The sequence below is a fragment of the Capra hircus genome, chromosome 18 (assembly GCF_001704415.2).
Source record: "Capra hircus breed San Clemente chromosome 18, ASM170441v1, whole genome shotgun sequence".
In the NCBI taxonomy this organism is placed as follows: Eukaryota; Metazoa; Chordata; class Mammalia; order Artiodactyla; family Bovidae; genus Capra; species Capra hircus.
Window position 1 is genome coordinate 30,877,504 of NC_030825.1, and position 27,087 is coordinate 30,904,590.

General features: G+C 39.5%; 1 protein-coding gene across 1 annotated transcript in view; it reads right to left on the reverse strand.

Annotated features, from left to right (window-relative positions):
- Nucleotides 1-27,087, reverse strand: part of CDH8 (cadherin 8) — a 397,394-nt gene that overhangs the window by 219,083 nt on the left and 151,224 nt on the right. The gene's annotated exons all lie outside the window — the stretch shown is intronic.

Sequence of the window (27,087 nt, forward strand, 5' to 3'; positions counted from 1 at the left end):
TTTACTCTCCCTTTCTTAGTCCCTTCTCATTCTATAGATATTTATTGATTGTATATATTTCAAGTCTGTGCTTGGCCCTGGGGTATGAATATGGGTCAGGACTTCCCTGGTGGTCCCATGGTTAAGAATTTGCCTCCCAATGCAAGGGGCACAGGTTTGATCCCTGGTCGAGGAACTCAGATCCCACATGCCCCACCAAGGGGCATCTAAGCCTGGTGGCGGGGCAGGGGGTAGGGGACGCACAACTACTGAGCCTGCGCTCTGGAGCCCTCACTCCACAATTAGAGGGAAGCCCAGACACTGCCACGAAGATCCCATGTGCCACAATGAAGACCCAACACAGCCAAAAGTAAATAAATAAAAAGATATTTAAAAAAAAGAAGAAGAAGACTACAGGTCCTTCCTGGTCTTTGGGAGATTCACAGCCTAACAGGAGGAGAAGCTTGGAAGAACCATCTCTGCATAGGCTGTAATGTGGGGTGGGTTCCAGGCATGCTTACAGAGATAAGCCCAAGTCCTTCTGCTGGGAATGATGGTGGGCAGGTTTGAGGTATGTCAATGAAACCTTCCCTGATACGAGACAGGGCAGGTAACTCAACTTCAAGGGTGTTTTATGATTTCAGAATTTTAACTCAGTAATGAACAGTAATGAACAGTATATGTATGTGGAGGTGTGTCAGGTTTTTTAATCTGTTCTTAATCTGGATCACATTAAGGTAAGACTGCTTCCAAATCGGGGTTTTATTTAGAAAAGAACTTACTCTGTGCATCAATTTATTTGCACAACTCATTTGAAAATATCAGTATTTTCTTAGATTTGTTTAAATTTTAATCATGCTGAGAAAAGTGACTGTGCTAGGTTCCAACAAAAAGTAAAAGCAAAAATGAGCAGATTTGAAAAACACATGCAGAGAATTTGGGGCTACATCAAAGAAAATGCCGATTTCATTTTTAAAATAGTCAAAATGATAAGATAAAGTTCTAATCAATTATATTTCCACTCTTTTCACTTCTTCCTATTACCACATTTAAGAATCTTAGGTTGAATAAGAGAACGGACTGTATATGCTTTTCAACAGCTGTGCCTTTCCAACTATATGTTACAACATCTATGGCTTTTTTCTCTTTAACATTTATACTACCTTTGTGTTTACCCTTTGGACTAATTTGTAGTTGACCCTCGTAATAGAGCCCTTTTAACCAACATTTTGTGACAGACAATCATTGATTTAGCAGTCTTGCAGAATGCCTTAAAAATCAATGTACTCAGAAGAACGAACTGGTGGGACTTCATAATATCACATCTCGTTTTTATCACAAATTTCCAATTTACCAAGTTCCTGTCTCATTATTTATACCAGACAGGGCATGCTGATGAGATACACAACCCGTTCTGTCCCTTTTGGCAATCCATTTATAACTGAAGCACAATTAATATCTTTACAGCTGTTCTCCAGGCAGAAGGAAAAATGTGGCGGCAAAGATTCTGTACATGTTTCAGTATAAATGTGTGAAATGAGGAGCACTGGGACATGCCTAGAAACAGTGGAATCTGGGTTTTCCTTGTCTTTAAACTCTCTGGAGAAATATTTTCAAAATAGTATTTCATACAGGAAGTGAAGTTACCTTTAGTATCTCTCTAGATTTCTCAAGAAAATAATTAGGCGTCAGGAAAATCTTTAAACTCAAACTTCATACATGATACTTCTTTAAAGGAAAAACATTAACTGGAAAAAAATCCACAAGTTTCTTTATTTCAACCTCCTTTAAAATATCCATTGTCAATTGTTTTATTTTCAAATATTAATCTTCTTTTTTAAATTATATATTGATAGTTGCCATCAAATATAAAGAAACCACCATGATTCTGGCCCATATTGATTTAATCATGTCATTTATCTTTCCGACCCAGGGTTCAAACTCAGGTCTCCTACATTGCAGGTAAATTCTTTATTGCCTGAGCCATCAGAGAAGACCCATTTAGACCTCACATAAACCCTAAAAATTACACTTAAATCACAGTTAGATTCCTAAAAAAGGACAGGAATTCCTAAAACAAGATAGGCACCTCATAAATGTTTGTTTTTAATTAATCAATATACTCAGTTACCAGCTTCCCTGGTGGCTCAGGTGGTAAAGAAGGCACCTCCAATGCAGGAGACCCAGGTTCAATCCCTGGATCAGGAAGATCCCTTGGAGAGGGAAATGGCAACCCACTCCAGTATTCTTGTCTGGGAAATCCCATGGACAGAGGAGCCTGGTGGGCTACAGTCCATGGGGTCACAAAGAGTCGGATACAACAGAGAGACTAACACAACTCAATTACAGATGAGTTTTCTATATGGATACTTTTAGAATTAATGTATTTGTTTATTTACTGGAGTATAGTTGATTTACAAGGTTGTGTTAGTTTCAGATGTACAGTAATGTGATTCAGTTTTATGTACATATATATTCATTCTTTCTCAGATTCTTTTCTATTTTAGGTTCTTCCCTTGGGTATAGTTCCCTGTGCTATATAGTTGTGGTTTAGTCACTCAGTTGTGTCTCTTTGGGACCCTATGGACCATAGCCCACCAGGCTCCTCTGTCAATGGGATTCTCCAGGCAAGAATACTGGAGTGGGTTGCCATTTCCTTCAGGAGATCTTCCCCACCCAGGGACTGAGCCACGTCTCCTGCACTGGCAGTAGATTCTTTACCACTAAGTCACCAGGGAAGCCCTGTGCTATATGGTAAGTTCTTGGAAAAAAACTACTGAACAAGGCAAAAGACCTGTGTCCATGGAAACTATAAGATGCTGATGAAAGAAACTGGAGATGGCACAAACAGAAGGAAAGATATACCATATTCTTGGATAGGAAGAATCAATATTGTCAAAATTGATTCTCCAAGGCAATCTATAGATTCAATGCAATCTCTATCAAATTATTAATGGCATTTTTCACAGAACTAGAATAATTTTATAATAGCATGCACTCTGGTAGTTAGTCCAGCCAGTACAGTATGTCAGCCAGGAAAACAAAGCAGATAGATACATAGATAGATAGATGATTGATACGTAGACAGAAATTGATATAGATATACTCAAAACATTTGATTTAGCAATTTCACCTCTTGGAAATCATTCTAAAGAAAGAATTCAAAATATGAGCAGACTTTCTTATTGCTACATTCTGATGGAACAAAAAAATATTTATTTTTAAACATTTAGAATACATTAGTAATATCTGCAGTAAATATAAACACAACCATAGATTTTTTTTAAACCCTGAAGATATAATAGGTTATGCAAAATTAAAACAACCAAAGACAAATAAGAGAAACATAATGACTGTTTAAAAAAAGAGAAAGAAGAGAAAAGGAAGGAAAAACTTTGGTGTTTAGCTAGATGGCCTGGGTTGCCATTACTGACAGATGTGGGACCTGCAGTAAGAAGCTGGTTCTGATAGCAAACTGCACGCACTCTGCAGTATTATACAATGCTAGGTTCCATGCACGTGCTATGTACTGTGTACTAAGCTATGCTGCTCCTGTATGCCTAGAAGAAACAGAACTCATCAGCTATTTGAGAACAGAATGTGGAGACACTCACAGGACATATTTTGAAGCTATCAAAGTACAGTTATGTCAGGAAATGGGGCAGTGTGTCCAGTGCTTGGGAAAGAAGCCTGCTTGGAATGAATGACTCCTCCCCCAGGACCAGAATCCCCTGAGAAGGTGAGATTAAAATGCAAATAGATCCCTAGGTTCTACCCCTGGAATCTCAGAGGAGGGGACAAAGAATATACGTCACACCCCACCAGCCCCTGGAAAAGTGCTATTTGTGAGTCAGGAAGAAGATGGGGCTCATACACCCTTTAAAAAGTTATATGTTATTTCAAGTTTTTAATTACAAAAATAGTACATACTCATTGTGGGAAACACACCTCTTTTAGTCAAAGAGACACCTTAGAAGGCCCAGAAGTGAGAAGCCTGGGCTTTTAGGACAGTGCAAAGAAGTGTTAAGAAGTTAATTAGCACCTGCATCATAAAGAGCTGTCAGGTACAATTTGGGACAGATAGGGGGGTCAAACAATGTGAAAAACACCCAGGAGAGCCCAGAGAATGGTGAAAAATAATAGCTTAAATTTCACTTTCCTAAGTATTTAGATGTATATGTTGTGATTTTCTGTAGAGCTAAGGCATCAGGACATTTCTAACACTCTCTCTACAATTAAGTGTAGCTTGTCTGAATGTATGTCTTTACTAATGGACATAAATGATGCAAACAGTGGCTAATACACAAATAATAAAAAGATCAGTCATTTAGACAAGCACAAGTGTCCAGTAGACTCTTAATTTACCTAGATAAGCCTGAGGTAGGCTGAATTTTTCATCCTCTCTTTATTTGCTGGCATATCCCCCAGGCTGGCATTATCCCTAAAAGGAATAAAAACATCTGTAGCAGTGTTTTCTGAGTTGCAAACCACACAGGACTACCTAATGAAGAAGCCCACTGTGAGCTGGTTCAATATGAAATTCCCAGTTTCCATAAAGAATTTCCTGTAGAATAATACACATCCACTTGTCTGCTCACAAGTAATTAAAGAGTTGCGTGGCTCACAGTAAGCTCTCCCTGCATTTATTATATTTGGTAAATACTTTCAAATAATGTCTTGCATCAATATGAAATGCCCAACTGAGCATATTATTTCCCCAGTGGAGAGCTTCCATCATTGCTTTTTTTCCTAAAGTAGCAACTAAACACGGAGAGGTCACAACAAAAGAAATCTTGTCTAGGACCACACAGATGGTTGAGGCTCCATCCTTGCCAGACTTCAACTGAGAATCTAGGGATTTAGGATTAGGGAAATAAACACAGAACTTGCCTTTGTGGAGACCCTAAGTTTAGAATATTTGTGGACTTCCCTGTTGCTCCAGTGGTTAACTCTGCCTTCCAACACAGGGAATGCAGGTTCGATCCTTGGTCTGGAAAGATTCTGCAATGCCTCGAGGCAGCTGAGCCCATGTGCCACAACTGCTGAGCCCAGGCTTTAGAGCCTGGGAGCCACAACAACCGAGCTCATGTGCCGAAACTACTAAAGCCTATGCACCCTAGAACCCATGCTCTGCAAAGAGAAGCCACCACAAAGAGAAGGCTTGGCACTGCAATCAAGAGTAGCTCCCACTCATTGAAACTAAAGAAAGCTTGTGCATAGCAACAAAAACCTAGTGTGGCCAAAAAAATTAATTAGTTTTTTTTTTTTTTTTTATAGACTATTTGGATGGACACTTCTGAAAAGCTATAGTAAGTTAGGCAGCCAAATTAGGTGACGGATCCCATAGGTAGAAGTGGACAATTATAAACTTGGAACTACTTTGAGGTCTTGTATTTTTTTTTCAAAATATGTCATACACTTTCCGCATTTCATTCTTAATATATCACCCTTATTTCTTTAAAATTTAAAATAGTTTTACAAAGCCTTTGGTAACACTTTGAAAAGATGTGTCAGGCCTCTCTTATTTTGTTTCCAGAATCTTTTGGCACCCTACCAGGTAGAGATGCCAAGTGGAGTGGACTCCAAGTAAGGAAATATGGCACAACAGTCTCCACCAGGCAGGTAGTTCTCAGAGTGTGGTCTCCATGCCAGCAGCATCAGTCACCTCCAAGCATGTGTTAGACGTGTAAATTCTCAGCTCCACTCCAGACTTACTGAATCATAGACTATGCGAGTGAGGCTAAAATATTATATTTTAGCCAGTCCCTCCAGGTTCTGCTAATGCACACTCAAATTAAGGTAACTTTGTATTGACTGAAGAGTAACAACTATTTAGGACTTCTCTAGTGGCTCAGATGGTAAAGAATCTGCCTGCAAAGCAAGAGATCCAAGTTTGATCCCTGAGTTGACTATATAAGATCAACATAGATATACTTGACCTAAAAAAATAAAGCCACTAAGATAATGTGTTAGCTTCTTTTTATGACTTTACAACCTTCTGAGTAAAGCAAGACCATTACGAAGTTTCTAATTTTATAGAGAAGTAGACTGAAAAATTCCCTTAACCTCTTTGTGTTAGAAAGTTGTACAGAAAGTACCAATATTCAAGATGCTGGGAATACATCTAGGTGTGCTTCTTAATCTTTTAATATATGATCCATTTTAGTGTAGTGTTAGTAAGGCTACAACTCGTAAATTCCCTTATTTTCACCCAATGCCTTCCAATAATGATGGTGTCTTACTACCAAATAGCAAGGTGTCGTGACCAGAATAGCTCATTTTTCTTTAGGATGGAAAATTGAGAAATACGGGACGCAGTCTAGTTTTCATATTAATCTTTTTACTTTTCCAAAATTAATACATTGTAACACATCTAAGCACAGTTATTAAAATTACATCCTTTGTGAAATTTTGAGCGAGAATTAAATAAGCATAAATTTCCAGGCACATAATTTCACAAATCCCTTAATATCTGGCAATTGCTGTTTCCCATCTCCCACGTTAGATTTGAAGACTCCAGGTTCCTGATATCATCAATCTGCTCCCCATTTGTTGTACAAAGAACCCACACACTTCAAAGCTTTAGAATGTCCAAGAACTCTGGATATTTTGCTGGTATGACCGTTTTCATACCTTCAAATAACCTTTAAAATGAGGTCTAAGCACACTTGGATATGAGGCAAACAGCCTCTGCTAACTTGGGCTTAGCTCATTTCTCTCTACGCGTTCGTTTGAGGGACAAAAGAAGCAGCAAGGGAACTTCCCTGGTGGCCCAGTGGTAAACACTGCCCTCAGTGCAGAGGCCTCAGGTTCAATCCCTGGTCAGGCAACTAGATCCTGCATGCCACAACTAAGACCCAGCACAGCCAAATAAATTAAAAAAAAAAAAAAAAAAGGCAGCAAGAATTATGAGGTACTGATCATGAAACAGCATTCTCTTCTATGTATATTCTCAGAGCTAAGACGTTCTCCTTTCTCTTCATTAAGTGAATATCTACCAACTGACCACAAAGAACATGTTCATTTCAACTTTCCATTTGTGTCTGTCCCTTTCCCTTTTAATTCTGATCCAGGCATTATCCTTGATTTAGTGGAAAGCACATGGAAAGCACATTTGGCATAGGAACCAGTATATGTGGGGCTTACGGATAATCAAAGCTGGAACACACAGACTGAAAGCAAGTCGCTAAATCTCTGAACCTAATTTTCTTATCTGCTTTACCCATTTTACTGGACTATCCTGGAAAACCGGCAGCGTAACAAAGATATACAGCCCTATTCAACAACATATGAAAATCTCATGCAAACATTAAGACATCCATAAAGATAATTGCGGTAAATATATTTACACATTAGGTGTCAGTTCCCTTGCATTCTAACTTCTCTCTCCGTCACCAGTACGAGAAGCCTTTTTAGACGCCACCACATCTATAAAACCTATTGAAATCAGACACAATTACTTTAAGCACCATTATAAGGAAATAATTGCATCATCTTAGAACAAGTCTCCCTGACGCTGTACATTATGGTTGGAACTGACAGCTCATGAGGAAGTGAATGGGGAATGTGGAATTCTTAAAAAAGAGAGAGAGAGGCTTCCTAGGCATTTGCTGAAACTCAATCCTTTGGAACCTGAATTGCCTTGAATCGCCTTGAATCAGAGCCCACAATATAAATAATTTCTCACCCCCATTTTTGCCAAGATAATACAAAATTAATGATCTCACATGTCCCTGTATAGACTTTAGAATTTGCACATATTTCACTATCCGTGTATGTATAGAGAGAAATCTACCCTAGACAGAAAAGCGAATTCCCTTCAGGACAGAATTTATATTTCAGAGTAGAGAGACTGTGAGGCAAGCCAGCTATTTTTGTTGTCGTTCCAGACTCTACACATTTTTCTCTTTGATTTGGAAAGAAAGCAGCATTTTCTCTCCAACTTAGACAGTATATATCACACAAATGCACACACAAACACACATATACTGCGACATATAGAAATAAGAGAGAATGGAGAGAAAGGGAATATGGGTGTGTGAGGGGGGAGAGAATAAATTTGTATAAGAGATATAAAATATTAAAGAAATCTTCTCTTTTTAATGGTTAAGAGAAGCATTTTTGGAAATTGCATTAATCTGCAATTCATAAACAGTAACTTACAAACTAAGAAAAGAGACTAGAATCACAGTTTTCAAAAACAGGTTTCTGGTTTTGGTCACAGTTGAAAAAACGACATGCAAACAAAATCATGCCTCAGGACTTGCTGAGTGCAAGTCATTTGTGCAACACGATGCTAAACATGTGTGAACAGTGGTCCTGCCTGCACAGAGCTGGCCATCTAGTCAGATGTCAGACGAGTATGAATTTCCTTTTAGACACTTGTTCCATTTACCAGTGATGGATGGAAGAATGAGAAATGAATTCCATTTTCTCTCCCTAGGGAAGGTATCCTGAAAAACATGGCTCAAGGAGCACCTTGAATAAGTGATGCCCAGGTTGAAGAAAAGCTTCTTGCCCTGGTTTAAGGGACTGCAACATCACTCTACAGGCTTTTGTCTGGGGATAACAGGAAGTGAGTAAAGCCATACCTTAAAATCATTTGTGATTCTGATAATATATAGATAGTAAATAACAATGGTGTGCTTCACTTGGACTTACAGAATCAAGCTGTAGTTAAACTGTTTGTGGGTAAGACTGAAGACTCCAGTTCCAACCTCATTGCACATTTGCTGCAAGACTCTTAGCCAATTGCTTTACTGTGTTTTCTTTATACAAAACAAAACAAACAAGTCTTCCTGATAGATCTGTGTGACTTCATTAAGTCAGATGAAACTACACAGCACAGTGTTGGTCCAGGTTGTAGTTATGATCATGATGTTGACAATGAGGACGCTAACGATGTCAATTTACTGAGCACCTACTGTAAGCAAGACACTGCTGCTGCTGCTGCTAAGTCGCTTCAGTCATGTCCGACTCTGTGCGACCCCATAGACGGCAGCCCACCAGGCTCCCCCATCCCTGGGATTCTCTAGGCAAGAATACTGGAGTGGGTTGCCATTTCCTTCTCCAATGCATGAAAGTGAAAAGTCAAAGTGAAGTCGCTCAGTCGTGTCCGACTCTTCACGACCCCATGGACTGCAGCCTACCAGGCTCCTCCGTCCAGGCAAGAGTACTGGAGTGGGGTGCCACTAGCTCAGGTATTTTGTATGTGCTATTATTTTTCTTCAACAACAAATACTGAATGCCTACCAAGTGTCATTGCTACAGGTACATACAACGTACTGTTTAAACATATTACTGTTCTCTAAATAACAGTAAAGGAATATCATGTTTAAAATAATATACTGGATGTGCAGGAAAGAGACACAATGCATCCAAATTTGTTTATTTAATGAGGGGTCTTCATGATCCACAGGTCTGCAGAGCCCTCATGTTCTCTGCTGCCCATTTCAGTTTATATTGAATATCTCATGTTATACATTAAATCCTATTTTATAACAGGCTATCTAAGTTACTGCCTGAAGATTTTGATCCCTTATATTTGAATAAAATTAATGTATCCACCCCTATGACCTGGGTAAGTTTCTAAAGCCACTGAAAATAAAAGATGATTCAGCAAATCTCATATTTCATTGTCTAAATTCTACACAGATGAGTTTCCTCAAAAGTAAGGGAGACTGATAAATTGTTATTCCCAGGGCTCCCATGATGCTCCTATCTCTGATGACCAAATTTTAAAAGATAATAACGAACTGACTCAATGGACATGAGTCTGAGCAAACTCTGGGAGATAGTGAAGGACAGGGAAGCCTGGCATGCTGAAGTCCATGGGGTCACCAAGAGTCGGATTTAACAACAACAACATTAACTTCCTTTATACTGAATCATCAAGGGAAAGAATGTGACTGTTTTAGGACAATTTATTTTAAATATGAGGGAGAAACTTGAGCAGCATGAGGAAAAAAAGAAAGAGGAGGAGGTCATGAGCATTTTCTCACTTGAACGGGACTTTCCTCATTTCTACATCCGTTTGGTTTACGTAGGTAGACTGAAGACACGATATCATCTAAAAGAAATTCCTTTTTTGTCACATTTCAGGATCAGCCGCCTTGTCACTCTGAGAGGCAGTGCAGAGCTTGATAGCATTCGCACACCAAAATGCCTCATGTTTCTATAAGACACTGAAGTTCACTTCACCACTTTCTGAGTGCTATCTATTTCACTAGCTCTTGTCATCATTGTCTCAACTCGTTCTGCGCCTCCATGGGCGCTGAACCTCTCCCAGTCTCTTACAGTGCACCGTTCAGGATCACAGACTAAAACGCATCTCTAACATCATCACTCAAAGGTCTCTCGTCTGTTTCCCTAACTGCCACTGAAACCTTCCGAGAACACTGCACATTGTTTCACCCCTACCCTCCTTTTCTTTGATATGTATTTTCTGAGATACCGACTATGTGTTTGGCCCTGTGAGGGGCACTGGAGGATAGCAGGCAACAGTAAAAGTGCAGGCTCCACCTTCAGGGAGCTTTATGACAGCCACGCCCAGAGAACTCCACAAGGAACTCATCAGTCAGTGATAAATCTGTATGAAGAAAATTACAGAGTGATATGAAGTCTTCAACAGACTTGGAGAAAGTCATCCTTATCCGAGACTGGAAGGATGAACAGGAATTAAGAGTCTTCTGGGCAAAATCAATGGCATGTATGAAGACTCTGAGGCCTTCAGACATGAGGCACAAAAAGCAGGCCAGTAAGGCAGAGAATACATCTCGAAAACATGGGACATAGTTTAATTGTGCAGAACATTATCAGCCATGTTATAAATCTTGATCTATATCAGAAAAGCAGTGGAGACAGACTGAAGTTCTATAAATAGGAATACGTCATGTCAGAGGAAGCATTAGAACAGAGCAGTAGTGACTCCAGACGGCTAGTACAGAGTCTAGGCAGAGGGCCAAGTGGATTCTAGTCTCTTGAAGCAGGATTGGTGAGAGAAGACACAGTGGTTGAAAAGTAGAATGTGACTCTTATTTATTGTAAAATAACTCAAATCCACTTACATTTATTTCTCAGAGCAAGGGAAAAGCACTCAAGTATATGTGTAAGAGAATGCCATGCTCAAAACCATGTTTTGGAAATATCACCCTTGCTAATGTAGACTGGAGGAGAGCAGTAATAAATATGACCTAGGACTTGTCTGCAACCAAAAAAATACAGCATAGGTGATCGAGGGTGCGTGTTTGTGTGGATGTGCTGATTTTATCTAAGATTGCAATGTCTACCATGCCAAGACTCTCTCTTGCTGGCTGTGAAGCAACTGGCCACCTTCTGAGCTGCCATTTGGAAAGTCCCTATAGCAAGGAGTGGAGAGTCCACCAGAGACAGGTAGCAAAGAAGCTGAGCCCTTCAAGGACCTGAAAGCTGACAACAACCATGAGACCTTGGAATTGGGGGCTTGCCGGTCAAGCCTCAGATGAGACTTCAGCCCCCATGGAAACCCCAATGTCAGCCTCATGAGATCCTAAAGCAGCAGAACCCACAGACGTCCTAAACAGGTCAACCATGAGATAATAAATGTGGGTTGTTAAAAGCCATGAAATTTATGGTAATATTGTCACACAATGACAAATAACAGATGCATTCGGTCTTTTCATTTTTTTGTTTTGTTTTTTAGAAAACTAATGCAATGGTTTTACCAATAATATAAACTTATGCTTTTTGAACGATACTGTTAAAATAATGAAATGATAAACCACAAACCAGGAGAAAACATTTGCAAATCATATATCTTTCAAAGGACTCAGGTGCATGACATATAAAGAACTCTTTAAAGTTCAATAAAAATCAACCAACTACCCAATTAAAAAATGGGCAGAAAATTTGAACAGATAATACAGATTAAGGCGAATAAGGAAAGGATGGTTGACATTACCTCTGACCAGGGAAACAAGTGCAAACCCTAAAGAAAAAACATATCTACTAAAATGCCCTTCAAATGTGACACACAGTCCTGGTGAGGGTGTAGAATCATTGCAGCTCTCTTGGGAGGAGAGAATTTGGGGTTTGTGGCTGGAGGTGACTTCCAGAAGGGCTGAGGACAAAAGGGGAGATGCATTTAGTTTTGAATGTGCTGGTTGTTAACCAAGGCACCTCAATTTCACGTTTACATATCACATGAGCAGTCTGAGTTGTAGGCCTGAAACTCAGAGCCAAGTTTAGAAATAAGATGCTAACTTCAGAGGGTGAACTTAAAAAATAAAAGAGAGAAGGGCATTCACAGAAACAGAGGGTAAGGATATCATCTGAAGTAAAGCTAATGGATTAATCAATTATTTGCTTTGGACATATGAGCTTAATTCTCAAAATTTATCATAAACAAAAATATCAGAGAGAAAGACTCAGCTCTATATACAGCAATGCTCAGAGAATTCAGAAGCAGCACGCTGATGAGAAAGGAAGTCAGGGAAACCTTCCTAACATACAGCTATGGCTCAAAGCTGGGGCAAAACTGACATTTATTGAAATATTGCATGTCAGGCAGAGTATTTTATCCTTTCACATAATTTTCCTTTTCAAATCCCTTTTTAAAAAAAGAAACTCAGATTCTGAGAGGTAAATTCCCTTCTCATGGTCATTCACTAGTTAGGAGAAGATCCACAATTCAAACAGTCTGGCTTCAAAGCTCCAGCTTTTATCTTTGAGCATTTCAAGAAAGCATTAAATCAGACACAAAGAAGCACATTTTTGTATTCTTTATGCGGTCCTAAGCCTAACCTTGAATCCCACATTCTAAGCATCTCCCCCTTCAAGTTGACTTCTATAGTATTAGAAGCTCTATAGAACTTAAAGAGCTACAGATATATCTAAAAACTCAGGCAAATCTTAGCATTAGTCAGGAACATCTTTTCTGTTCAAAGCAAATGCCAAGTCTAATGTGTTAGAATATCCCTTCAAAATCCAACATGGTCCTGGTCCCTGGGGCTGGGGGAAAGGGAGCTTCAAAATGGCCTATATTGCTATTGCTGATAACACAGCAATAACTTACTTTAATCATGCCATTTTGAAATATCTTCAGATCAAAGGTGTTTTACTTGATGGATATAATGTAAAGACTCCAATCCAATATTTAAAACAATTACACACATTTAAATCCATCCACTTGCTTCCTCATATGACTATGACACTAATTGCTTATATACAATGGGATCCTTCAGTTCAGTTCAGTAGCTCAGTCGTGTCCGACACTTCACGACCCCATGAACCGCAGCACGCCAGGCCTCCCTGCCTATCACCAACTCTCAGAGCTTACCCAACTCATGTCCATTGAGTTGGTGATGCCATCTAACCATCTCATCCTCTGTCGTCCCCTTCTTCTTCCGCCCTCAAACTTTCCCAGCATCAGGGTCTTTTCAAATGAGTCAGCTCTTCACATCGGGTGGCCAAAGTAGTGGAGTTTCAGCTTCAAAATCAGTCCTTCTAATGAATATCCAGGACTGATCTCATTTAGGATGGACTGGTTGGATCTCCTTGCAGTCCAGGGGACTCTCAAGAGTCTTCTCTAACACCACAGTTCAAAAGCATCAATTCTTCGGCGCTCAGCTTTCTTTATAGTCCAACTCTCACATCCAAACATGACTACTGGAAAAACTATAGCCATGACTAGATGGATCTTTGTTGACAAAGTAATGTCTCTGCATTTTAATATGCTGTCTAGGTTGGTCATAACTTTCCTTCCAAGGAGTAAGCATCTTTTGGTTACGATCACCACTTATGGCTGCGATCACCATCTGCAGTGATTTTGGAGCCCCAAAAAATAAAGTCAGCCACTGTTTCCACTGTTTTCCCATCTATTTGCCATGAAGTGATTGGACCTGATGCCATGATCTTAGTTTTCTGAATGTTGAGCTTTAAACCAACTTTTTCACTCTCCGCTTTCACTTTCATCAGGAGGCTCTTTAGTTCCTCTTCGCTTTCTGCCATAAGGGTAGTGTCATCTGCACATCTGAGGTTATTGATATTTCTCCCGGCAATCTGGATTTCAGCTTGTGCTTCTTCCAGTCCAGCGTTTCTCATGATGTACTCTGCATATAAGTTAAATAAGCAGGGTGACAATATACATCCTTAACGTAGTCCTTTTCCTATTTGGAACCAGTCTGTTGTTCCATGCCCAGTTCTAACTGTTGCTTCCTGACCTCCATACAGGTTTCTCAGGAGGCAGGTCAGGTGCTCTGGTATTCCCATCTCTTTCAGAATTTTCCACAGTTTTTGTGATCCACACAGTTAAAGGCTTTGGCATAATCAATAAAGCAGAAATAGATGTTTTCTGGAACTCTCTTGCTTTTTCCATGATCCAGCAGATGTTGGCAATTTGACCTCTGGTTCCTGTGTCTTTTTAAAACCAGTTTGAACATCTGGAAGTTCATGGTTTACGTATTGCTGAAGCCTGGCTTGGAGAATTTTGAGCATTACTTTACTAGTGTGTGAGATGAGTGCAATTGTGCTGGGTTCCTTAGGCCTAGGAATAGAGAAATGATGCTGAGGTCACTTGCACTGTGCAGGAAATCAATCCTTTAGCTACTAGGGAGAGCCCACACAGTCCTGCTCTGCTCCCATGTCTAGACTTCTGAGCAGCTGATTTCACACATTTTGTTCTCATCACTTCCAAAGATCTCTGTTGTTGTTGTTTAGTCACTAAGTCATATCTGACTCTTTGCAACCCTATGGTCTGCAGCATGCCAAGCTTCCCTGTCCTTCACTATTTCCCATGGTTTGCTCAAACTCATCTCCATCAAGTCAGTGATACCATCCAACCATCTCATCCTCTGTCACCCCCTTCTCCTCCTGCTTTCAATCTGTCCCAGCATCAGGGTCTTTTCCAATGAGTTGGCTCTTTGCATCAGGTGGCCAAAATATTGGAGCTTCAGCTTCAGCATCAGTCCTTCCACTGAGTATTCAGGGTTTCCTTTAGGATTGACTGGTTTGATCTCCTTGTTTCCAGGGACTCTCAAGAGTCTTCTCCAGCACCACAGTTGGAAAGCATCATTTCTTTAGGGCTCAATGTTCTTTATGGTCCAACACTCACATCTACACATGATTACTGGAAAATCATCCTAAGATCTAAAGGCATGTCAATAGGTCCTCTGAGTCAGAAGGAAATAAGCAATTTTAATTGGCACCTTGCCATGCAAACCTTAGGCAAGCCAAGTTCCCTGGGGTATCTCCTGGCATCTCTCAGCCATCTCGGTAATCATCGTTTCTGCAATGATAGTTTTTCATGCCTTTGAACAAACCTCAAGAAAGCAGGATATCTACCCTAACAGATCATGTGCAAAGTCACTTCAGCCCTGTCTGACTCTCTGCAACGCTATGGACCATAGGCTGCCAGGCTCCTCTGTCTATGGATTCTCCTGGCAAGCATACTGGAGTGGGTTGCCATTTCCTCCTCCAGGGGATCTTCCCAACCCAGGGATTGAACCTGCATCTCCTGCGTTGGCAGGCAGAATTTTTTTGTTTTTATTTATTTATTTTGTATTACTGAGCTACCAGGGAAGCCTATATCTCACATTATACTTATCTAAGAGTATGTATATACTTCATGATATTTATCAATATATTTATTTGGTATTTATCTTCTCTATTTATGGTGCTACTAGGGGTAGGATAAAGTTCTTTAAATGACAATTTATATAAATAAAATTATAATAGTTCTAACAGCAGTTCCATGTACGCTAATGGCATATCTGATACTGAACAACAATCCTGGGTTTCCATTGTTGCTCAGCTGGTAAAGAATTTGCCTGCGACGCAGGAGACCTTTGTTTGATTTCTGGGTCAGGAAGATCCCCTGGAGAAGGAATAGGCTACCCATTTCAGTTTTCTTGGGCTTCCATTGTGGCTCAGCCAGTGAAGAATCTGCCTGCGATGTGGGAGACCTGGGTTCAATCCCAGGGCTGGGAAGTTCTCCTAGAGGAGGGCATGATAACCCACTCTAGAATTCTTGCTGGGAGAATCCCCATGGACAGAGGAGCCTGGTGAGCTACAGTCCATAGGGATGCAAAGAGCTGGACACAACTGAGCAACTAATACTTCGCTCAGAGAAAACAAAGACAAGGAGGTTGAAACCAAAAGCAGAAATAAAGTGGGAGAGGTAGAATGATAGTTTTGTTTCCTTTGAAATGGATGCCATTTTAATTAGTGAATCTCGTAGGAATAAGGTGAGGTCTGCTTCAGGCAGATCAGATACTTAAACCTCACACTGGTACAGATTTACCACTGGTGGAGCTTTGCCATGGAAGTCTCCCCTTAGCTTAGCTGCCTTGAGCTTGGTGTATAATGAAAGGTCACCCCAAATAACATACTTAATATTAAAGTCACCTTCCAGCGCTGGAACACAAAGGAAAAGAGGGGACGAGAGAAGAGAATCAATAGGGTAAATAAATATAAAAAATCAATATATTCACTGGTTCATTCACCCATCTTGTAAACTTGGTAGACCTGGTTTCAAGCTTGGATGTAGAGAGAAAACTGATTCCAAAGCAAAAGCAGTGCATGAGTCCAGCTGTATAAAGTACAAAGCAGGCAAGACTTCTCTATGCTTTTAGAAGGATTTGGTTCCTCTGTGGGAACAGTGACAAGAAAAAGGCACAAGAATGCATCTTGCAGTGCTGGGAACTTTTCTGATTTATCTGGGTGCCGATTACACACGTCTGTTGGGTGTGTGAGCTTGTGCTCTTAACAATATACGCACTTTACTGTGTGGATATCACACTTCAGTGCATAATTTAAAAACATGGGGACTTCTCTGATGGTCTGGTGGTTAAGAATCTGCCTTGTAATGCAGGGGACACAGGTTTGATCCCTGGTCCTGGAAGATCCCACATGCTTCCAGGCAACTAGGCACAGGCCACAACTACTGCAGCACTTGAGCCTGGGGGCCACAACTAGAGAGTCTGTGCATCACAATGAAGACTCTGCATGCTACAGCTAAGACCCAATACAGGCAAATAAATGTAAATAAAACTTAAAAATCTGTGTGGGGGACAAGAAAATCCAAATTATTGAAAAGCTGAATAGAAATATGAATTGCTGTCTACACTTATGAAAAAGCTAACTGAACCATGCCCTTAGCAGCGAATCAAGCAGCAGCAACAATGCTGGATTCAGATCATATGGTCTTATTATTCCCTTGCTGTGTGGTCTCCCAAAAGGCCCCTCACAGTGCGCTTGTGTCAAGCTGACTAGAGCTGTGAGACACTGTAAGAGCAACTCTTCAGATGGATACTGGCACTTCTTTCATTTAACTTTGACATTGCAACTTGTTACCTACACACAGATGTGTGAGAAATGTTTGATATTATTCCATTGTTACTGAATGGTATTAGCAGCCTTAATAATTACACTGGAAGAGCAATACAAAAAAAAAAATCCTGGGGTGATTATCATTATTCAGGTTCTGTCAAGGTGAGAAAAAGGACAATAAAGACATGTTCAAGAATGAGTTTTGCCCTTTGTTTTCCGTCTTGATCATCCAGTTTTTCTTTAATACTAATTTTAAAAAAGAACAAAGCACAAAAGACTGTAGTAGGATCTGAGAATATAAATGGATAGAAGAGTGACACTCCACTCAGCATGAAGAGTCTTTTCAGGCTGAACTCAGAACATTCCTTCTTTCATTGCCTCCTTCTCACTCAGGTTGAGATGCATAATCCTTTCACAAGTCTGGCAGAAGGGATAAACCACTCCAATTCTAACTTTCCCAAGAATCTAAATTTCAGTTTATTGTTTTTACATGGGCAGCAGTCAAAGACAGTAAAAGAAAAATAAAAAATCAAACACCCTCTTATTATATTAAAAAGACATGTACCACATATCATTAATATCCATCCATACCATGCCTTGCCCTAAAGTGTCAGGATCTTTTACAAGGAAGACACAACACTGATAGTCAATTCCCTAGGTTCATATAATGAGAAAACAGCACACCATTGAGTGGGTATAAATATTTATCATTTTATACACTGTTTACATAGCCAGGGAGAAAGACGTTTCTATCACTACTCTCTGAAAGGCCAGAACTCCTTGGAATAACTCCTCACAGACACCCACAGCATCCAGCAGACAGTTTTCTATTTCTTAGGAAATTTTTGTTTTTAAAAAGCCAAGTATCCCTTGACCTGATCTTTTTTTGAGTTGTCATACTTGGAGAAACAGAAATAACATGGAAACCAGAGATGGGAACTGAGACTCCATGACTCCATGTGTTCCTAGGGGGCTTCCCTGGTGGCTCAGCTGGTAAAGAATCTGCCTGCAGTGCGGGAGACCTGGGTTCGATCCCTGGGTTGGGAAGATCCCCTGGAAAAGGGAAAGGCTACCGTCTCCAGTATTCTGGCCTGGAGAATTCCATGGATACAGTCCATGGGGTCGCAAAGAGTCGGACACGACTGAGTGACTTTCACAGTGTACAGTGCATTCCTAGAACCAAAGAAATCCACCATGAGAAGCATAGCTTCCCTGTTTCTCTGATATTAGTGTGTATTATGAAAGGATGGTGTGCACCTGATGGTGCCCAAGTTCACATATTTCCACGCTGAGCTACTTTGAAAGATACTATTTCATTGTCTTCTCAGTCCTTATGGAAAATGCCTGGTGTTGAGCTAACCGAACTAGATTTGGTCAAATGTCTATCTGTGTATGAGAACAAAAGAAACCCTTCACAAACTGGCTATCCATACCGTGGTTATCCATACTGCCATCAGGGAGATGGTCCATTGCAAGGAAATAAACACATATGGGTTTGGCTGATATCATTCGGGTGCTCACTACAAGCCTGAAAGAAGAGTCTCCATAGATGGTTGCTGACTACCAGATTTTCACCCCTGTATTCATTTTTTTGTTTGTTTTTGTTTTAGCATAGATTTTCAAAAAGCAGAAACAGGCATAACACTGGTATTGACAGCTTGGTGAACACTGTCCATGAACACATTTTCAAAGACTAGAAATAGGAGAACCCATTTTGACCAGAAAAATGGAAAACTTAAAACTCCTCTGGGGCAGCATTTCCCAAAGACACCAAAATCTGACAACATTTTAAGACAATTCCTATTTACAGTATGATCACTGGACTCATACAAGCACATCCATTCATCTCTATATTAATGGATTTTTCCTATGATTTCTCCCATTGTTTTGCCTGTTAATGAAGGATGTCTTTATATAATGTTTCAAATATTACTGATAGAGTTTGTGGTCAATATTTTGGTTAAATCAATTAAAATTTATAATAAAACTAAATACATTCTTATTGAAAGATGCATCAGATATACTCCTAGGTATTTCAACTGAATTAAAAACTTATTTCTAAACAAAAATCTGTACATGAATGTTTATAGCAGTCGTATTTATAATTACACAATGTTGGAAGCAATGAAATATACTTCAGTAGACAAAAGGATGAACAAACTATGGTAACCCATACAAAGGAATACTATTCAATATATACTGAGCACTGAAGAATTCATGCTTTTGAACTGTAGTGTTGGAGAAGACTCTTAATAGTCCCTTGGGCTGCAAGGAGATCCAACCAGTCCATCCTAAAGGAAATCAGTCTTGAATATTCATTGGAAGGACTGATGCTGAAGCTGAAGCTCCAATACTTTGGCCACCTGATGCCAAGAGCTGACTCATTTGAAAAGACCCTGATGCTGGGAAAGATTGAAGGCAGGAGGAGAAGGGGATGATGGAGGATGAGATAGTTAGATGGCATCACCGACTCAATAGGCATGAGTTTGAGTAAATTCCAGGAGTTGGTGATGAACAGGGAGGCCTGGCATGCTGCAGTCCATGGGGTCACAAAGAGTCGGACACAACTGAACGACTGAATTGGACTGATATACTATTTTATTATATTTATAGGATATTTTAGAAGAGTCAAAGATATAAAGTCAATAGGGGGTTAGAGAATGAAGAAGTTACTAAGTAAAGCTCACAGCTTTCCTTAAGGCAGGAAAACTATTCCATCTGATATAGTAATGATGGTCATGTGTCACAATGAACTTATCAAGATCAACAGCGCATGCAAAATGTAATACATGTAGATTTTAAAAATGAGATGTGGAGTTTCCCACAATGGACTGCAAGCTATGACAAAATAATATAATTATATTACCACTGTATTTTAAAAACTCAAGTGTGTAAATACATATCTCCACACATATTTGTCTTCCCTCTATCACCTGGGAGAGTCTAAAATCAAAGACAATTCAGCAGCAACAAGTGCAATGAGCACACTTCACTTCTAATGACCCCAACAAAAGGAAGCAGGGCTCCTTGGAGATAGAGGTAATTCCAGAAGTGGGGCAATAAATATACAAGATGAGCCTGAAGCATCATGCACGTAAGCAGGTGGACTTCTCTGGTGGTGCAGAGGATAAGAATCTGCCTGCAATGCAGGAGACCCCGGTTTGATTTCTGAATCATGAAGATCTCCTGGAGAAGGAAATGACAACCCACTCCAGTATTCTTGCCTGGAAAGTCCCATGGACAGAAGAGCCTGGCAAACTACTATCCATGGGGTAGCAAGAGTCAGACACAACTTAGTGACTAAACCACACTGATAATGTCACTAAATGTCAGTTTTCCTCGCCAACACTCTAACCCATTAGACAAATCTAAAATGAGGGAAATTCTACAAAAATACCTGACCAGTTCTCTCTACAAGTGTTAAAATGTAGTGTCAATATCGATTCATCAACTATAACAAAGTTTGCCACACTAATGTAAGATGTTAATATTGATAATAGTGAAAAGTGGGTGTGAAGGTATATGGGGACTGTATTATAATTTCACAACCTTTCCATAAATCTAAAACTCAAATTAAAAGTTACTTAAAATGAAAAGAAGCTCCACACGCTTAAGCATATGATTTTTTATTTTTAAAAAACATCCCATAGCTGGGAACAGATGTTCGCTCCATATGTATCCAAAGATATGACCCTAAGTCAAGGCTTATACAGGGACATGATAATTCTAGAAGAGAGAACACTGGTATCCAATTTAACAAGTCTCTGGTTTTGGATTTTAATCCTAGCGCCTCCTAATTAAGTTAATATGGCCACACTAAAACACATTAGTCCGCTAGGGCTGCCGTAACAGAACACTCCAGCCTAGGTGATTTCTACAACAGGAGTTAATTTTCATCCAGTCCTAGAGGCTGGGAGCCCCAGTTCAAGGCGCTGGCAGGGCTGGTTTCTCCCGAGGTCTCTCCTTGGCTTGCAGATGGCTGCTCTTCTTGTGTCTTGTCACACAGTGGTCCTTCCGTTCACATGTGCCCCTGGAGTCCCTGTGTCCAAATTCTTCTTCTGGTAAGGACACCAGTCAGACTGGACCAGCGCCTGCCCATTTGTCCTCACTTAACTTTAATCACCTCTTCAAGGGCCTTACCTCCAAATACAATCTCATTTGGAGGTCCTGGGGGTTAGAGCTTCAGTACATTAATTTTGTGAAATAGAACTCAGCCCACAACACAAATAAATTTATATCTATATTTTTTCAGTAAAAATATGATAATAACACGCAACCAACAATATATATAATTTTATATAATACATAACATGCAGTGAGAACACTAGACATATATAATGCTCTTTTCTAAAAATCTACACAGTGTTCTCCATAGGACCCAGCCTACAACAGAAGCTGAATAAAGTGTCTGTCATGGTTTTGTTCTTGATCAGTTTAGCTACACTAGGATTCTTTTTCTAGAATTCCCTTTCCTGTGTTTGTCCTGGTTAGGTCTGGCGTGAGCTTTTGCAGGCAGAAGTGGAGAAAGCAGACACAACATCAATGAAGGGTATTGGACACTGGGGCAGTGTATGCCTGACTCAGCAGGTTCTCAAGCACACCATGAGGACAGGGAGTAGAATCCAGCTCACAGCTCGTTCAGCAGCTCTAGGCTGTGCTCCTCCAGAATGTCCAAGTCCTGGCCCAGGTCCAGCCCTGTGACCAAGGACATCAGCTTCTCCTGCAGGAATGCTGAGGTGGGAGTGCAAGGTACAGACTCCTTTTGGATTCCAGTGTATTCCTGGTCTCTTCCACTTCACTTCCAGTTTTCCTTCCTGTCACCCAATGCAGAGACAAGAGTTTGTCTATCAATTTTGTTGTTGTATATAGTCTAATCTCTATAACAACTCCTCCGTTACTCTGTGGACTGTTAGTTGCTCTGCATGCCTGATGTTGTTGTTCAGTCCCTAAGCTGTGTCTGACTCTTTGCAACCCCATGGACTGCAGCAGGCCAGGTTTTCCTGTCCTTCGCTAACTCCCAGAGTTTGCTTAAACTCATGTCCATTGAGTCAGTGATGCCATGCAACCATCTTCTCCTCTGTTGCCCCTTTTCCTCCTGCTCTCAAACTTTCCCAGCATCAGCGTCTTTTCCAGTGAGTCAGTTCTTGGCATCAGGTGGCCAAAGTATTGGAACTTCAGCATCAGCTCTTTCAATGAATATCTGGGGTTGATTTCCTTTAGGATTGACTGGTTGGATCATGCTTGATGAGAAGCTCTTATTTTTATCCATCATAAGACTTCGAGTATATTTTAAGCTTGTGTGCCTCAGTTTTCTCTCTTAATAAATAAAAATAATAAAATTCACCTCATAAGGTTGTTGTTAGGATCAAATGAATATACATGAATAGTGTGTTTGGCATAAACTTTTAAATATTAACCCCTGTGTAATCCTAAAACAATTATTCATCATGCTAACCTTAAGTGACTAACGTTGCTGTGGATTTCAGAAAAAAAACACATATCAACGTCTCAATACCTATTCCAGAGACCTTTATTTGGTGAATTTCCCCTCTCCTGCCCTCAGTGTATTTCTTGAACTCAAACCACTCTTGCGGCTAGCAAAGATTCATAATTGGTATATAAAGATGAAATCCAGGAAGTCTGACATGGTTATAAAGAGAAGACTTCTTGGTGTCATGTTCCCTGACAAAAAGAAAATGAATAAAATCATCTTCAACACTGGCACAAATATGATTATACTGACTTTAAAGTCTTCTAGTACAGACACCAGACACAAGGAAGAAAGCCTTGTTCGCTTAGAATCAGACATGAATCTGAGACAATCCGTATGTTCCCACTTACAGCCTCATAATGTAACTATTCTTTTTTTTTTAGGGCATCTAATTATAATATCAAATACACACACACATGCAAACTTGCATTTCTTTCCTCCATACCTCTACATACTTAGCTTTATCTTCAGTTCTTTTAACAGCTTGTATATCTTCTTTACCATTTTTTATCTGCAGTCATACTTCATTTTATTATGCTTCACAGATGCTGCATTTTTTTTTTTTTACAAATTGGAGGTGTGTGGCAAACCTGTGTTGTCAGATGATGATTAGCTCAGCATTTTTTAGTAATTTTTTAGAAATTAAAGTGTGCACACATTTTTAGACATAATGCTATTGTGCACTTAATAAACTACAGTATAGCATAAACATGACTTTTATATACACTGGGAAACCAAAACATTTTGCAACTTGCTTTATTGTAGCAGTCTAGAACCCAACTGGCAATATCTCTGAGGCATGCCTGTATTGATCTATTTGCTTATCTACACATGTGACTATCCTGCCATTTAAATTTCATCATATTTTTCTCTATGTAACATTACTGATAAGAATAGGAAAAATGGCACATATCTCACATAATTGTGATAGCTAATCAACCAGAGAATAAAAGCAATTTGGGCCTAAAACTCAAATAGCAATTTTCCAAGTCCAGTGAATCCAGGAAGCACAATTATTAAGTCCACTATGCACAAATGTAAAAATCAAAGAAATAATATTAAAAAATGTTCAAACTCTAGGAACCCCTACCAGCTCTGAGAGGTAAGGAGGGCATGACATACACCAAAAAGATATTGACAAAGGTGTCCCACATTCATTTTCAGCCAAGACTTCAGGATTTCACAAATGTGTATTTCAAAGCTGCCCTGACATGCAGTGCCTCCCTTTCTCTGACAGGCGAATGTGGGCAAAGGCTGAACTCTATATGCTTTTTCTCTCTAGCCCCATTTAATTCATGATTTTCTGAAATCGGTATGTAACAAAAAGTTGTAACACTGTAGGTATTGATGCTAATTCACAGAGCTCTAGACACAAACATGGCTTGAATAACTTAAGAATGATTTGCCCTTTTGCCTCAAAAAAATCAATAAATATGTTGAATCCTAAAATATCCATTCTTATTAACATATGAGGACAAAGAGATAGAATGACAACAGGATCATGGAACTGTCTGGATAGAATTCCTCCTGCGTTTCTCAAACTTCCGTCTGTAATACAATGTTTTTTGTTGTTGTTGAGTGTTTTGATTTTCCTTATAAGTGCAAGTTTACTGATATGAGAATACTTCTCAGTATTTCAAGTACCAGAAGATTACTTGAATCAGAATCAGTATATGTCTTACCTTTTCAGAAGGGTTCAGGGTAGACTTGGATGAAGTATTATTCAGCATAGAAAATTTAACAACAGGGAAGTGGGTGTAATTTTCAGAGAGATTACCCAATGTATCCAGAAATAGAAAAATCAAAACTCTGAGTAGATGGACTTCCCTGGTGGTCTGGTGGTTAAGAATAAGCCTGCCAATACAGGGGATTTGCGTTTGACCCCTGGTCCAGAAATAGTTGACATACCACAGGTCAGCTAAGCCCATGTGTTGCAAGTACTGAGCCCATGAGCCATGACTAGTGAAGCCCGTGCACCCTAGAGTCCGTGCTCCCCAACAAAAGAAGTCGGTGCAATGAAGCGCCCACACACCACAACTACAGAGTAGCCCGCACTGGCCACAGCTAGAGAAGCCAGCACACAGCAATGAGGACCGAGCCTAGCCACAACCAATAAAATAAACAAACAATTAAAGCTTAAAGAATGTAAGCAGAAGACACATTTCTGAAGAGCTCAAAGAAACAATACTAGGATAATTAAGCTGAGTTTAATTTGATAATCAAATTGAGTTTCATTGTGAGTGAGCACAGGGGTAAAATGGAGGGAAAAATAAAAGGAAAAAAAAAACAGAAAGTTAGCTTTAGCTACTGTTATGAACAGGCTGGGAATCCATTGTATAATTGAATACTGAGTGAATGACCTGGTTGATATGGACAGGTTGATCTCAATGCTGTCTCCACTCAGATACTGTAAATGCTGAGCCAAAGGTTTAATTTTAATCTTCTAAATCACCAATTCAAATTAAGAGATACTCATGAATGGGAGATATAGGTCTCTAAATTAATCCCATCCCACAGGGAATTCCACTCTGTTCACCAGTCGGGATGGAGTTAAGGACAGAGTGTTTCCAATAGGTTCAAGTCTCAGGTATTTATGGAATTATTGAAATATATTTTTATGTACTATTCTATTATATAGAACATCAGTGCACCAATATTACAACTTGTAAAATTGAATGAGGTATTTATAAGATTCTCTTTTGATTTACACCATTCTGAAAAATAATGTACTGCCTAATGATTGAGAATTCATCTTCTAGAAAGAATTCAAAGATGTCTGGTGTTTATATGAAATTCCTAAGTCAACAATCCAAATCTACAAGAAAAGACCATTGAAAACGTCCAGTTTATGTTGGCAATGAAACCCCGAAATGGAATTAGGTCTGGAGTTCCTAAGGTAGCCCTAAAATGAGTAGTTCTATAATTTTAACTATTTTCAAAGTGACTCTAGAAGGTAGATTTCTATATGAGTTTAATAACTTCCGTAAGCTATCCTATAGGAGAAGGAAATGGCAGCCCACTCCAGTACTCTTGCCTGGAGAATCCCATGGACAGAGGAGCCTGGCAGGCTACAGTCCATGGGGTTGCAAGAGTCAGACACGACTTAGCAACTAAACCACCACCACAAGCTATCCTATCTGCATTCACGTATTTGGGTTGATATTTAGCCCATAGAACATTAAAATTAAAGATAGCAGGATTATAAGTTGACCAAAAATAGTAAGAATCCCATTAGGGACAGTACAATAAATTGATTGTATATTGTTATCACTTAATTGATTCGTAAAATGTCCCCTTACGGTTTAGAGAGCACAGAGGAGTAAGCATTAAAGCAAAATTTGATGGAAGGAGTTTTCTCTTCGCAGAAGGCTTTCAAATAAACCTTGTTTATATCCCCATCATTATACGCCAATCTTGTTCTTAGCCACCATATAGAAATAACAATGCCTTTTGGAAGACTAAGTGGTTTTAGGTACCTCTCACAGTTTATTGCCAGTAACTTTCCCATCTGTATACTCCAGTAATTTCTAAGCCATAGATCAATTAAGGAGACCTTTGGGAACCACCAAAATCTGCATACCAGAAATCACTGCTTTATTTTTATCGTAAGATACAAGAAAACATTCAGTCATTGTACCAACTGTCTATGCGGTCCCTGGGGTCGCAAAGTGTCGGACACGACTTAGCAACTGAACAACAAGAACAATGCAGGTCCCTTCCTTCTGCAGAACAGAAACTACACAGTCCTCTCCCTTCTTGGAGTTTGGGAAGCACAGCTGTTACAGACACTGATACCAGGTAGAGCAGCTGGATTTCTTTGAAAAGTGTTTATTTCAATCTTCATGATTTCCCTCCCGTGTTTTCCTAAAGAATTTCAATTTTGTTTGTCACTCTGAATCAAATAAGACAAAAACGATAATCAAATCCATCAAGATATGTTTTTCTCTTTCTCACTTTGCATCTCTCCTTTAAAACAGAGAAATGTTACCAACTCTTTTCAAAATCTAGCTGAAAGAGAGGAGGAAAACCACCACCTCTACATTATAAAAAAGATGTGCGTTCAGTTTAAAACAGTTTGTCAGTATGAACATCCTTTGATGTTTTAAGCTTCTGTAACATAAACTGCTTCTTTAATAATAAAAACATGAAAATGAATTTCTAATTATTAATTGGGGAAACTTCTTTTTATGGGATGAAAATGTCTATCGGGCAGTGACAAGAATAACAAGCTAATGCATGTAAGCTAGAGTCATCATAATTTTTAATTTGCTCTTTAGAAACTGCAAATTTGACTGTTTAGCTGCATGCTAAAT